This window comes from Capsicum annuum, chromosome 1 (genome assembly GCF_002878395.1).
Source record: "Capsicum annuum cultivar UCD-10X-F1 chromosome 1, UCD10Xv1.1, whole genome shotgun sequence".
NCBI classification, from domain to species: domain Eukaryota; kingdom Viridiplantae; phylum Streptophyta; class Magnoliopsida; order Solanales; family Solanaceae; genus Capsicum; species Capsicum annuum.
Genome location: NC_061111.1, coordinates 126,942,469 through 126,958,888, shown reverse-complemented (window position 1 = coordinate 126,958,888; position 16,420 = coordinate 126,942,469). Strand labels below are relative to the sequence as shown.

At 35.6% G+C, this 16,420-nt stretch overlaps 1 non-coding gene across 1 annotated transcript; it reads right to left on the bottom strand.

Moving 5' to 3' along the window:
• Positions 1–2,337: 2,337 nt before the first annotated feature.
• On the bottom strand, positions 2,338–2,443 carry LOC124892158. Its single transcript, XR_007050106.1, has one exon. It is a non-coding gene; the product is annotated as a small nucleolar RNA R71 (small nucleolar RNA).
• Between the last annotated feature and the right edge of the window lie 13,977 nt (positions 2,444–16,420).

Genomic DNA, 16,420 nt, shown 5'->3' with positions numbered 1-16,420 from the left:
ATTAAAATATGTAGACTCATAGGAGAAAGTGAATCTAGGATCAAATAACACAGATGTAGATCTATAACAAATGGGGATGATACCTATAATTACAGCATCAGAAGCCTTTGTCTCTAGACTGGTGGATATAGCATAATAATGGCCACGACCACCAACTGGCTGAGTAGACCCATAACCATCACACCTCTAGTAGAACCTCTACCTCTCATAACTAAAATAAGAGTAGTTCTAATCATAGGACAGGGATAGTCCTTAGCCAAATGGCAAATCTCATTACATACAAAGCTAACTCTATAACCTACCTCTATAGAAGAAGGTACCATCAGGCCCAAGCTACCACCCTAAATTATTGGATGATGAGTGGTAAATTTACCACTTATTGGCATTTAACATTCATGCACACTACTATGATTTAAATGTATGAATGAGACAAATTTGTAGTTTAATGCATTAATTTCCATATTTTGTAGGCATACAAGTGATAAGAAGGAAAGATGTGGAATTGAGCTGAAAAAGATAAAAAAGGAGAAGAGAAGTGCAGTTGGAAGACCTGAAGCAGAAAATCACCCTCAGTTACCGTGATTGTGTTATGAGGGTTGCGATTGCGGCCAGTTAAGCCAATTTAATCAGCTGCGATCATGATATTCTTATCACATTACGATAGCCATAATTGCGGATAAGCTTCAGCAATTGTGGCAACATGGAAATGTACCCAACAACAGTTTTATAATCATATACAGCCAACCCAAATTCTATCAAGAGGCCAAAATCTTTTTTTATTTTAGAATTGTAGACTTTAGGAGAGAAATTAAATTTGAAGTTACAAATCCTAATTTGGGTAATAATTGTATTTGAATTTCTTGCTTTGAATTTGGTAAAATTGACGGATGGATATTTTGAATGACCCATATGGTATATCTCTTTCTCTTTTCTTCATGGGTAGCTAAATCTCTTTATCTTGAGATTATGTTGAACTAAGGTACAATTTATGTGTGGGTTATGATGCATTTCTGTAGATTCTAGTTTATTGATGATGGGTTTCACTATTGCTTGGTTTAATTAGTTGGGATTCATGGGTGAAGACCCCAAATCCCCAAAATGGGTTTGTAGGTAAAAACCTCAAACTCTTAAAGCTCACATTATCCTTGAAAGATAGATGTGGGTAAACTTTTGGAACCCATGGCATCCTTGAAAGAGGGGTATGGGGGACAAAGCAATAGTGGACAATAATAGATATAGTTTGCTATCTTTTTGCTATCTTAGAAATAAGGGTGAATAAACAGTTGGTTAAGGCTTGGGCATTTTCCTAGAAATAGTGGTGCCCAATTGAGGTGTTGGGTGGCTTTAATTGACACACTCATTAGGTACTAGAAGGGGTCAATGAGTGACATCTTTGAGGCTTTGTTGACAAACTATACTTAAGGACTTTCAACCTAGCCGACCATATCATTATCAATTAGAATTTGCACCAAATCATCATATTCCTATGCATAACTTGGACTTAGGTAGGCATAATCTAAAGATCATTACAAAATAGAATTTTCAAACACAAGTGTTGCCTTAGTGTCTTGATTGGATTATACTTTGATCTAACTTTTTTTCAAACCAACCACCCATTTTAAATCATGTATTTTACCTTATTTCTGCTTCGGGTATCTTTTTAGTAATTGTTAGCACCCATAAGACTAGAACTTTAATTTCTCTCCTCATGGATTCAACCTTAATATAAGTTGAGCTAATGAAAACAACCATCCTATACCAAATTGAATGGTATAGGTGAGCATTATCAAAATAGTGCCATTGTCGGGGGTGAAATTTAACTTTCACTTGTGTGGTATTGATTTTTACTTAGGGTATACCCGTAGTGGTATTTATTTATATTGGTTGTTTTGGTTTCCTTTTTAGGTTATTCCCATAATGTTCACGAAACTATGAGTGACAATGCAATTATTACAGGGTCCTTTGATGGTCCTCTTGATGACGAGGCACAACTCAATGATGTTGGATGTTCAAGTGCCATCCATATCCCACCTACTCATGGGAACAATGTTTTTTATGTTAAAAGTGTCATGTTGCATATGCTACATGGACTTTTTTTGGGGGGGGGGGGGAAGCCTATGAGGACCCCGACTTGCATTTAAACAACTTCGTAGAAGTGTGTTCACCCTTTGATATTATAGACATAACCTGAGAGTCCATCTATTTGTGCCTCTTCCCATTCTCTCTAATAAGAGAGGTGGTATTGTCCTTTGATCTTCCTGGCTGGGTCAATTACTTTATTGGATGAGCTTATAGTGTCCTTTCTTGATCAGTATTTCCCACCCTCCAAGATGCTCTAATTACGTGATGATATTATTAACTTTAGGCAATTAAATGGAGAACCCTTATATGAGGTTTGGGAAAGATTCAATGGAAAACTCATTCAATGTCCCAAACATAAGGTCCCAAAGAAAATGCTCCTCTAAATCTTCTATCGGGATTTTGATCCTCTCAACAAAACCATGGTAGACAATGAAGCGGGGGGATCTGTTATGTAGTTGACTTATCATGTGGCTACAAATTTGATTGAGAAAGTTACCAAGCAAAATTAGAGATGGAATACCCAGATGCAGAGGTACCTAAAGGATCTTCTACTACCTCTAGTATTGACAAGGAACAAAGAAAGAGAGATGAGGAAAAAGAGAAAAATATGGCAAAAATAATAACTCAATTAGAGCTTTTGACAAAACATGTGATGGGTGCACTTACAAAAGCAGTGAATGGTGTGGCATCCAAGGCCTATGATGATAAGAAGCCAAGAAGCTTGATGAGAAGATTTGGTATTTGGCCAATTATTTTGGGGGTCCTGCCCCACCTATCAAACACAAGGTGGGTACCAAGGTTGGACGGATCATGATCTTGACCATGACTATGATCGTTATGTGTCTCCTCATAATCGGGCAAATAACAAAGAAGGTAACCTCGTTGACCCTGATAAATACAAAACCAAAGATGTCTTGGCAAGAATTTTGATGAAAGTGGACGGAACGGACAAAATAGTCCGTGAATTGAAAGGCAATTTTTTGCTACGCAACCAAATAGTTATATCCCACTCCACTTTTATCAAATAATTGGGAATGCAAATCGGGCAAATCTCCACCCAATTGAATGCTAGACCAAAATGGGGTCTTCCTAGTAACATTATTGTGAATCCAAAAAAATGAAGCTCAAGTATAGCTATAGTCACTAGGAGTGGTAAGACCCTTAGTGATCATTTTACAGAAATTGAGGAAGAAAATATGGGTGAAAAAAAGCCCAAGGTTGGGCCAATAAATGTGAAAACAAAGCTAACGGTTGAGTCAAAAGAAGGATCTCTAAAATCTCAAGAAGAATGAGATGAAAAAGAACCAGTGGAAATTGTTAAAGAGGTGATTGAGAATAATAAAATGCAAGGTGATGTAATGCCCACCATTCAAATCCCTCCGTCATTTCCCCAAAGGCTTAAGAGAAAGGAAGAGAATGAAAAGCTTATGATATTTATGGATAAGCTTGAACCTCTCTATAAATATCTCATTACTCAAGGCTATCCAGGAGATTCCATGGTATGCTAAGCTTATGAAGAAATTGATGTCAAAGAAGAAGCTTGTTGAAGGTGACTCCGTAGACACGTAATTTTGTCCCTCCCTAAAGTAAATTTTTACCATTTTTTACCCCGTCTTGCCACGTACCTTAACCCATGTGATAAGTTACACATAATAATAAATCCAACAAATTCTTAACAACTTTTAACACCTCATCCTAACAAAAATAACAACCTACCATAACAAATTTGACACATTACACCCTTACCCCTACCCCCACCTCACCACCCCTATCCCTACCCATATACCCCTACCCATATATCTCATTATCCTTTGAGAATATATGCACACAACACCATACATTACCAGATAGACCACATGCCATTAACATACACTCATCTCTCTCATAATACATACACAAAAATATACATATAGAGGGGAGGGGGAGTTCATTCATACTCACACTCTCTTCTATTTTTATTTAATTCACTAGTAAACACAACAAACACATATATTACACACACGCATAAGCTATTTACACGCCATATAATTTTCACATAGAGGGGGGAGGAACACACATAGACTCTAATTTTTTAATCAACAACTACATACAATAACATACTCATTGGAAAAAGAATTAAGAAATGGAGAGATATTGAATGAATTAGAAGAGAAGGAGATCGAACGTGACAGAGAAAAGAAAAAATGGGCTTTGGTTCAGCTTTTGGTGAAATCATCATTGAAATTATCAATCAAAGGACAAGCTAATCTTTGTTTGTTACTATTACAGTGGAAATACACTGAAAACACTAAAACAATAACAACAACCACCAAAAAATACCATCCTCAAGCTACTATTAAGTCAGTTTCGGTGAAACACACCAAAAACCATAAAATTCAGCAACTAGATCGCATAAGCAGGTACTGGTTTTGTCTCTTTCATAATTACTAGTTTGTATTGGCAAAAAAAATAATGGGTATATAAATTTTAGTTTGTTCGTATCGAGGTTCTATTCAAGGTCTTCGGATGCAGTTTTCGTCTTCTCATTCAATTGATATTTAAGTTTAAAAGCTCCAATTGAGATCCAACTCTTCAACTCTATTTTTCTTTCATTTTATATTAATGTGATGTGCTGATGCTATAATTATGCGATTCGTATGTGATTGATGATACAATTTTGATTGTGTGGTTGAGAAATTATGTTCGCTTTGGATTGATTGATTAAATTTATATTAAAATTAGTTAATTAGTTGATGATGGCTTAAATTTATTTGAGGCAAATGAAATTTAGGTGAAGATTAAAAATTGAAAAAGTGAATGTTGGTTTATGTCGATTCAATGTTGGTTGTTTATATCAGAATGAACATCGATTGTGTCGATCCCTACAGTATCATGTGTTCGGCCGTCAAATGGGTAGGCAAATACTAAGTCGGGTAGGCAAATTTAAGAGTTATGATTGTTGAATGCTTGAATGGTTTGAATAATTTTGTTTCATCACATTAAAAAAATATATTCATTTAGCTGGGGAATGCCCCGGGGCCATTTTTACTTATTCACCAAGGAATACCCCAAAATATTATGTACACAAAGGAGGCTCGTGATCAAGGCCCGAGGCATCGGGTAAAGCATAGCTAGGATAGTTAGAATAGTTTAGGTTTTAATTTCAGTATTTTTTTATTCTCATTTGTAATAAATTAGACTGGAGCCTATATTTTTGGACTTGTTTTATTTTGTTTGTTTGATTGATTGCTTTGTGTGTTTTATGTGGTTTATATATGCATAGTGTCGTACTAGCCGATCTACTCCATGAAGCGATCGTGGTAGAACCACGGGACCGAGGGTTGATTAACACCTTCACCTCGGTCAACAAAATTCCTTAATCATAATCTTTGTTTGTAGATAAGTATTAAAGAGTCAAAACCATTTTGAAAAAGAATTTCCAAAGGTGACTTGGAACTCCCGATTTATTTCAAGTGGCGACTCTTAGTTTTGTATACAAACAATCCTTTTCAAAACAAATTATTTTTTTTGTCACTTAATACTAAAAAACCTTTCTAACAAAACTAAATCTTTTTGGTTGAAAAGGGGGTGTGACAGCTCTGGCGACTCTGGTGCGGAATTTTCAAAATTCGAGGTTTTTTTTTAGTTGTATCGACTTAGTTTGGGACAATAAGAGTATAAATATTTTGTTTGGTTGTGTATGTGTTCTTGTATTATCATTGTTGATTACCAACGTGCAACGTGTTTGTAGCTTTTCTTATGTGTTACCGCTTTATATCTGTAATCATGTGCATAACCCGAGTAATTTCTTTCGCAATAGGTTTTGTAGTACACATGTGTACACGACCTCTAGTTGAGTCAGCCGTATTTTAGGAGGGGGATTCATTGGGTGCATGGAGTGAGTGGAAAACTCTCACAGCTACTATCGATCATATGCTCCTTGTTAGTGGACCCAGTGCAGGTCAGCCTTTACGTCATGCTTATTTGCATCATACTGAGACCTAGCGGGACCCATTTGGTCCTTTGTAGGAGATTCACCTCTAAAGCATCCCTACATGCTAAATATTGCATCTTTGAGAGTAACTGGGTCATTTAACAAACTTATTCGATAAAAGCATGTGACAGGATTAAAGGAGCGTTTGTTTAGGTAAGGAAAAAGCAAAGTCAAAAAAGAGTTTTGTAGTTTTTGTTAGAGTTCTTTACGGCTTTTGTTCTTCACAATTCAAAAAATTCAAAAAGATTTTTACCTATATCACTTATTTCTCAAAAACATAAACATCATAAATATTTTTCTTTTGTTTCTTTACCATGCATTCATAATTCGAAAATTTAAAAAAGATTTTTATACAATAGGAGTTTTTTATAAATGAAAAATTCAAAAAAAAATGATCGTAAAAGTTTTGTACATTTCATATAATGAAAATACCAAAAAGATTTTTCTTTCATAGTTATTGGCGTCATTTTAATGTGAAGTGTCAAATTGAAAACCCCAAAAAAGACTTTATTAACATTTTTCATTTTCTATTTTGCTCATGTCCCTAAAGTCGTGGTCCATTAATATCTTTAATTGTCCAATCTGGACGAACTAGCACACCTGATTCTCCTCTCTCGGGAGTGAGATACGCCGACAGCCCTTTTAGAGTTCAGTGATCTTATTTAAAAAATCAAAAAAAGATTTTCTTCACTTTTTATTTAGAGTAAGTGTTTCATATACATCTTCAAAAGAAAACTACAAAAAAGATTTTCCTTTAATTGTTTCAAGTTTTATTTTCATATGAAATTCAAAAACGAAAATCCAAAAAGATTTTCTTTGGTAATCATAGGTTTCATTTTGTATAGAATTTTTAAAGCTGAATAATTCAAAAAGATTTTTGTCCATTCTTTTGATAATTTGTTATTTTCTTTTCTTCTTAAAGTTTCAAGAAAAAAAGGAAAGAGAGTTTGATCGGTCATGTTGTGCTGATACTTCACAAACAACGCACACCTAATTCTTCTCTCTCGGGAGTGAGATACATAGGTGCCCTTCCAAGGTTTGATGATCTTTTAAAAAGAATAATGAAAAAAAAAAAGAAAAGGAAAAAAGATGTTTTGAAAAATTGTTGAACTCTTAACACACTTGTTATCTCTTGTTCAGTTAGTTTAAGGTGGTTGATTTGTGGCATTCTGGTTGGGCCTCCATATCACACCAAATTCAAAGAAGGGTTAGTTGTATCCAACAAGGATATAGAGAGTGACATCATAAATCAAACAAAGAGTCAGGAAAATGAGAGTTTAAAGCAAGATATTTTGATACTAAGGCAACAAATGACGAAGTTAAATCGAGCTTGGGCCAGTGGGTTGCCTCCTCCTCCATTCCCCACTATTGACCCTGCAAATACCCTGAGTTTTCCATCAAAATTGTAAACTCCATTTCCTAATGTTGTTGATGCACCACAACATGCCTAAGAATTTATTCCTAGCCAAAAGCATCTCAATGCTTCCATCACTCATTCTCTAGCTTTTCATTATAAATCTACCCACATTGACAACACCACATACTATCTCTACTTTTATTACTCAACCTTATACTGAGTAGCATGTTTGGGGCAACATCTCCATATCTGTGGTTTTGTTACTCAACCTTCCCTAGGACCTGTGGATAAAGTAGATGTTTGATACGAAGATTGGGCAAGTCTTCAAGTGTTAACCTTCCTCCAATCCTAGAAATGTCAAAATTTGAGAAGCACGATGGACATGAGGAATCAGTGAAACATTTGGGACAGTATTGTAATTAATTAAAGGAAACTATAGGGAACAAGAATGAGGAAGATGCAGCTGTTATTGTAGTTAAACAACGGGCACATCCAAGAAGACTATGTCGTCGTTACCCTCTGTATCAAGCCCAAGTTCATACCCAATCTCCATATAACCACTCACAAAATCCATTATAATTTATTTACTTACCTCTATATCCAGTATATAGCACACAACCATATGTTCAACCCCTTTCGTACTCACAATGGTGCACACCAACTCCTAAGAGTCATCCCCCAACTCCACAAACATATCAAAGCCCTTCTAGGCCCAATGTTTTATCCAAGTCAAACAATGAAAAAAGACAGAATTCTAGGGATAGCTTCACACCAATTGGAGAATCGAATGCCAGTCTATTCCAGAGATTAGTATAATGAGGCATGATCACTCCTCTACTTGGGTATATTCTTGACCCGTATTTAAGAAATTTTGATCCTCATGTATGATGTGCATATCATTCTGATGTTCAAGGTCATAGTATTAAGGATTGTCGTGCTTTGAAAAGAGATTTTTAAAAGTATAATTTAAGAAGAATTGATCGTAGTGCAAAATATTGACACTAAGAGCATCACACAGAATCCTAATCAAAGTCCTTCTAGGCCGAATGTTTCATCCAAGTCAAACAATGAAAAGAGGCAGGAGTCTAAGGATAGTTTCATGCCAATTGGAGAATCGTATGCTAGTCTGTTCCAGATATCAGTACAATGGGGCATGATCACTCCTCTCCTTGGGTATACTCCTGACCCATATTTAAGAAATTTTGATCCTAATGTACGATGTACATATCATTCTAATATTCAGGGTCACAGTATTGAAGATTATCATACTTTGAAAAGAGAAATAGAAAAGATGATTTAAGATAAATCAATTACGGTAGAGGACATTGATAGTGGTGAAAGCTCTGATCATGATGATATGCAAATTAGTGACTAAGACGACAAGCTCAACAATTGGAAAGTCTCTCCTCTCCTTACTTGGAATGATTGTTAGTAGTTTGTTTTCTTTTCTTTCCTATTTTCCAAATTATATCAAGGTTGTAGTTCATAATTTATCTTGTTTTATTTCTCTGTTGTCTTTGTTTAAACCCTTCTATATTTCCTTTCAATGAAATGTGGTGTCCCTTGATTGTCTTATATTATTTTAAGTTATTTGTTTGTCTTGTTTACACAATACATTTTATGTTGGATTCTAGTGTTATAATATGCTTGCGAAATTTTCAGCCAGATCTTAAAATCCAGTTTTAATCATGAAACATTAAATCAGAGGGCTAAAGTTCGAAAAAAAAAGCATCTGAAAAAATATGTAGAGTGTTGAGGCATTTGGTGATCAAGTTGAAGCCTTCTTTAAAAATCAAGGCAATTATTTTGAGAGTCAAAAGAATAACTTGGTCATCAATTGAAAGGAATATCTCAATTAGGCCAAATAGTGGATGCGTAATCCTATATCAGAGGAACAAAAAGAAAATTAGCTCTACGAAAGCATGAGTCACTCAATGTGAGGAGTGTACAACAAAAATGGAGTTGTATGTTGAACAAATGCAGAAGAAGTAGTGATGCACAGTCTCAGTTAAAGTTAGTGCTGTAAAAAATGTCACAAATGATCTTCATCTTTCACGTTTATATTGCATGATATTACTTACATTTTCAAGGATTGACATGACGAATGCATTTCAGTCTACTATCCAAACATTGTGACATCCTTTGTTTATCTCTTTTGAGCTTTAGTTCTATTTTCTTTCATACCTCTCTTTTGGAATCAATATAGAGTCAGCAAAATTTAAGAAAAGGGTCGAGTACAAGAAATAGAGTCGAAAAAGAAAAAGAAAAAAGAAAAAATATGGAAAAAAAGAAAAGAAAAGAGAAGAGTGTCAACAAAAATAGAGTCAGAAGGGGTCTGAAAAAAAATCAAAATTAAGCAAAGGAACAAATTATCAAAACAACGTGTAACCTGATTCTCCTTTGTCGAGAGTGAGTTACGTAGGCTGCCCTATTCTGGGATCGATCCAACCAAATAAACAATTTAGAATAACCTAGTCAAAAGAAACTGGGGCATGAGTTAATTTTGTTGTTCGAGTTGGTTCCAAAGTTTCTAAGTCCCACCCCACTTCAAGTGTCATTCGGGCCTCATGTCATTCTTTATTTATAACCGTATCCAAAAGTCAAGTTACAACCAAAGAAAAGCCTTTAGATCAATCTTTGAGAATGATAAGGCTAAGCATGCAATGGACATGATGACACATTTTAGGTACTACTTATCTTCCTTATCACAAGGAACCAGAAGAGAAATAAAAATGAGAGTCTTATCGGTAAAAACCCTCATAGACACCGTAAGGCGATGGTAATTTGAGAGAAATAAAATAAGAGTCTTATTGGTGAAAACCCTCATGGGCACCATAAGGCAATAGTAAGATGAGAGAAATGAAAATAAGAGAGCTACATTTGGGAAAACCCACACGGACATCATAGGGAAATGTGAGCTAAGAGAAAGGAAATGAGAGAGGCTTGTTGGCGAAAACCCTTCAAGGCGTCACAAGCCGAATGAGATCTCTAAATATAATTGGCCCAAGGAAGCAACTCAATCTCAGGTCCATTAACTCGACGATAACTGGTGAAAGTTTGGATAGAAAGATCAGGCAGCTTAATCCAAAATGCATGTCAAAATCATTAGAGTTGAGTGTCAGTTTTAGATAATTTTTTCGGTTCACTGTTTCAATGAGGACATTCATTGTCTGTTCTTTCTTCTTTATATTTTTATTTTTGTTTTCTTTAGTTAGTTATTCAAATGGAAAGTTATTTTTCGAGTGTCTTTGAGTCAGATCAATGCCAAAGCAAGTGAGAAAAGATTTCAAAACTGGCTACCAACTTCTTCAATTGCACAAAGCAAGACAAAAGGACAGTATATGTAAGAGACATGATTGTGAGCCAAAATAAGGCATGCATAAAGATTTGTCAACAGACAAGTCTGGGAACTTATGAAAATACCAAGGTTCAAAGGGTTTATCTAAGAAGCATGGCAAAGCAGAGATATTATTTTTGTTTCAGAGTCACTCTTAATAATGAGTTTGGGTCAATGATGTAGCAAGTCAATGACATATGCCATTAGTTGAAAGCAAAATTAATCAGACAAGTGCAAGAGAAATTGCTTCAAAAGCCAAATCTGCAAGGTAGCGACCTTGTTTTAAATTCATAAGTTTTCTTTGTATAAAATAGGAACAATTGCTACCTTCTAATCAGAGGCTTCAAAGCATAAATATCCATAGGTATAATTCCTAATTTTTGCAAATACAACAGCAGTGTTGCGGTACAGGTTTGGTAATCACAGTTATAGTGAAACTCATTATCTTGTACCCCTAAGAGACACACTCTTCAATTTGGGTCTTTCATGTCTTATGGCTAGGAGGTGCATTTCCTAATTTGAGCCTTTAATCCTAAAATATGCACTTTTAGTAAGAATCTTTCACATTCATTATTAAGAGAGGGACTTGTTATTCTCAGTCATTCAATTTTACCCTCAAAAGGGTGCATTTAATGATTAAAATCATGATTCATCTTTGGAGTATGCATTATTGCAAGCAGTTATGATTGGATTTGACACCCGCAAAAGCTTTTGATGATAAACTGGGGCAAAAAGAAAATTTAATTCCCGTTATTTGAAACTTCACTTTAGGACCCTTCTAGAAAATGAGACTTTATTTTACTGGAAAATGAAGCTTTCTTTATCATGATCTTTGTGTGGGATAATTTTTATTCTAGTTTTAAAATTGAAAGTCAGGAGCCCGCCTGAAGAACAGGGTGATAAAATGGAAAGTTGGGAGCCCGCCTGAAGAATAGGGTAATGAAATGGCAAGTCAAGAGCCCACCTGAAGAATAGGGTGATGAAATTGCAAGTCAGAAGCCATCCTGAAAAATAAGGTGATAAAATAGCAAGTCAGGAGCTCACGTAAAGAATAGGGTGATGAAATTGTAAGTCAGGAGCCCTCCTGAAGAATAAGGTAATGAAAATAAAAGTCAAGAGCCCGCCTAAAGAATAGGGTGATGAAATTGTAAGTCAGAAGCCCGCCTGAAGAATAGGGTGATAAAATTAAAAGTCAGGGGCCCGCCTGAAGAACAGGGTGATGAAATTGTAAGTCAGGAGCCCGACTGAAGAATAGGGTGATGAAATGGTAAGTCAGGAGCCTGCTTGAAGAACAAGGTGGTGACATTGTGAGTCAGGAGCTCGTCTAAAGAATAGGGTAAGGAAATTGAAAGTCAAGAGCCTGCCTGAAGAACAAGGTGATGAAATGGCAAGTCAGGATCCGGCTTAAAGAATTAGGTGATGAAATTACAAGTCAGGATCCCACCTAAAAAATAGGGTAATGAAATGGCAAGTCAAGAGACTGCCTGAAAAATAGGGTGATAAAATTGCAAGTCAGGAGCTCGCCTGAAGAACAGCATGATAAAATTAAAAGTCAGGAGCCTGCTTGAAGAACAGGGAATGAAACTGCAAGTCAGGTGGAAGAACAGGGTAATGAAATAGCAAGTCAGAAGCACACTAAAGAATAGGGTGAAAAAATTGAAAGTCAAGCAACAAGGTTAAGAGATTGGAAGTCAAGAAACAAGGTGAAGCAATGGAAAGTCAATAAAGTAAGGAAATTACAAGTCGAGAGCCCGCCCGAAGAACAGGGTGGTGAAATGAAAAATCAAAAGATTAAAATTAGCAAGTCAAGAGCCCGCCTGAAGAACAGGGTGATAAAATGCAAAGTCAAGCAACAAGGTGAAGAAATTGAAAGTTAGGAGCCTTCCTGAAGAATAGGGTGAAGATTTTCAAATTCAAGATCTAGGTTCAGAAGTACCACAAACAGAACATGTTCAATTTGTGAGTTCATCTTGAACAACAAATTTTGTATGGGGGAAGAATCTATTCTCAAGTTCAACCCAAAGAAGATCAGATCTTTTGTTAATTTTGAAAGCATTAGAAACTCAAGTCAAGAGTCCAAAAGAAGCTGTATAGATAGGACTTTTGTAATTTCATTTATCTTTTTAACTTGTAATTTTCTTTTTTTAATGTAATAACAGAGCCGCGAACTGAAACTTCGACAGAACCTCACTCGACACTCCAACTCAAAATAGTCCACTTTCTTTCCAACCCTTTGAAATACTCTCGTCCATTTTTACTAGATTCACTGGTAAACACAACAAACACACAGATTACACACACTTGCATAAGCTATATACACACCATACAATTTATACATAGAGGGGGGAGGAACATACACAGACTTTATTTTTTTATCAACAACTACACATAGTAACACACTCATGGGAGAAAGAATTAAGAAAACAAAGTGGATTGAATGAATTAGAGGGGAGGGAGGTCGAACATAAGAGAGAAAAGAGAAAATGGGATTTGGTTTACCTTTCTGGATAAATCATCACTGAAATTATTAATCAGAGGACACGTTAATCTTCATTTGTTACTGTTACAGTGGAAATCTGCCAGAAATGCCATAAGAACTACCACAACCACCAAAAAATACCACCCACAAGCTACTGTTGAGTCGGTTCCAGCAAAACCCACCATAAAACCATAAAATTCGGCAACTAGATCGCATAAGTAGGCACTGGTTTTGTCTCTTTCATAATTACTGGTTCGTATTAGCAAAAAATAATAAAGGGTATATTGAGTTTGGTCTGTTCGATTCGAGATCTTTGGATGCAGTTTTCGTCTTCTTATTTGATTGATATTTGAGTTTGAAAGCTCTAATTGATGTCCAACTCTTCAACTCTATTTTTCTTTTATTTTATCTTAATGTGATGTGTTGATGCTATAATTGAGTTATTCTATGTGATTGATGATACAATTTTCATTGTGTGGTTAAGCAATTATGTTCGTTTTGGATTGATTGATTAATTTTTATTAAAATTGGCTAATTAGTTGATAATGACTTAAATTCGTTAGAGGTAAGTGAAATTGGGGTGAAATTATGATTTAAAAAGTGAATTTTGGTTTATGTCAATTTAATGTTGGTTGTTTAAATCAGAATGACCATCGATTGTGTCAATCCCAATAGTATCATGTGTTAGGCCGTCAAATGGGTAGGCAAATACTAAGTCGGGTAGGCAAATTTAAGAATTATGACTGTTGAATGCTTGAATGGTTTGAATGATTTTGTTTTATCGCATTAAAAAATGTATTCATTTAGACGGGGAATGCCCTAAGGTCATTTGTACTTATTCACCAGGGAAGGCCCTGAAATATTATGTACACAACAGAATCTCGTGATAAAGGTCCGAGGTATCAAGTAAATCATAGCTAGGATAGTTAGAGTAGTTTAGGTTTTCATTTCAACATTTTTTTATTCTCGATTTGTAATAAATTAGAATGGACCCTATATTTTTGGACTTATTTTGTTTTGTTTATTTGATTGATTGCTTTGTGTGTTTTATATGGTTTATACATTCATAGTGTCATACTAGCCGATCTAATCCATGAAGCGATCGTGGTAGAACCACAGGACTGAGGGGTGCCTAACACCTTTCCCACGGGATCGAGGGGTGCCTAACATCTTCCCCTTGATCAACAAAATTCCTTAACCAAAATCTCTTTTTGTGGATAAGTTTTAAAGAGTCAAATCCATTTTGAAAAAGAATTTCCAAAGGTGACTTGGCACTCCCGATTTATGCCAAGTGGCGACTCTAAGTTTTGAATACAAATAATCCTTTTCGAAACAAATTATTTTCTCTTGTCACTTAATACTAAAAACCCTTTCAAACTAAAATTAATTTTTTTGGTAAAAAAGGGGTGCGACAGACACCATTGAAGTCTCCCATGGTATAGCGTGATAACGCTCATATTACACGTAAATTTGAGTGCAAGGCGGTCATCATCAATATATTTACCCAAATTTAGAGTTGGGGTAGAATCTACGAGGAACACTATGAGTGGATATCAAATTAATTTGAAATGATAGATACAAGTTAAATTCAAATAAATGGTACAAAAAAAATGGGGGAGATAGGTTCCTACACTAATGTTTCATTTTGGGTTTTTCTAGTATAAATTTGGGGCTAAGAATAATTAGAGTTTTAACAATTATGCACGGATGTCGGGATTATGCATTACTAAAGGAGTGACATATGGGAGTTAGTCATCAACATCACTTTAGTAAATCAAATATGGATAGGCTTAGATATAGATTTTGATTCTAGTTTTTTGATAAAACACCCAACTTTCACCCATTGATCCTTTCGAATACCTAATAGGTGTGTCGAAAATTGGTAACCACAACCTCAATCTAGGCATCCCTATTTCTAGGATAATACCCTTGGCATAGTCAACCTCAAATTCACCCTTATGTCTAAGATAGTGAAAATTTAGCAAACTACATACATGATTGTCTATCATTGCTTTGGTATCCACATCCCTCTTTCGAGGATGATATGGATTCCTACACTTTACCTAAAACCCTTTTTTTGAAGATAGCTTTGAATTTTCTAGAGCTTGGAGCTTTCACTCATCAAACCCATGTGGGTATTTGGGGCTTTCACCCATCAAATCCCCACCAAAATAGCATAGCAATGATAACACCCATAAACATGAACTACCAAATAGATGCTAATAATAACAACCCACACATACTTAAACCCTTATTCACACATAACCCCAAGAGGGAGATTTAGCTGCACCTAAAATAGATAAGCATAGATATACCCATAATCTCCATTGAAATAAATTGTTAAAGAATTAAGTGAATGTTACTTCAACCTTTTCTCTACCATAATATCAACAATGGAAGTGAGAAAATCTTCCACTTAGAAAGTCTCCAATGTATTCTTCACCCAAAATTTATACAATATTTTCTTCTCCAAAAATGGAGGCTATGAAGTCTAAAGCTAAACCCTAAAAAATTGGGGAAGATATAATTCTTCTTAAATGATAGGGTTTGGGTCATTTTTGTCAAGTTGGGATCAGCACGTGCAATTATAGTTTTCCCCTTAGTCTGAACTCCTCCACTAGGCTGCGATCGCGTGGGTCTAGATGCGACCGCAGCTACGCGACTATAGTTTACCTCCGTGATCACGATCAATTGACCATCCTTGACTGCCGTAACCACGGTCAGCATATTGCGACCGCGGTATCTGAGGCTCTTCTGTTTCAAGTCTATAACTGCACTTTCTTGCTCCCTTTTTGATCATTTTGAGCTCCAATCCACATCTTTTTATCAATTTAACTCTATACCTACAAAAAGTGAATATTAGTGCATCTAATCGTAATTATGTCTCATTTATTCATCCATAACAAGGTAATGTGCACAAATAATGAATACGATTGCGTGGTAAACTCACAACTCATAATAGCGCTATCATGAGTAGCGTAATAATAGAAAAGAAGGAAGACCCCGGGGTATTTACCATTCCATGCATAATCGGGACACACAAGTTTGAAAAAATCTCTATGTGATCTTGGTGCAAGTATAAACCTCATGCCATTTATAGTATATAGGCGACTTGGTTTGAGTACCCCTACACCAACGTCGATGAGGCTTTTGATGGTGGACCGGTCTATCAAGAAACTGATTGGTGTTTTG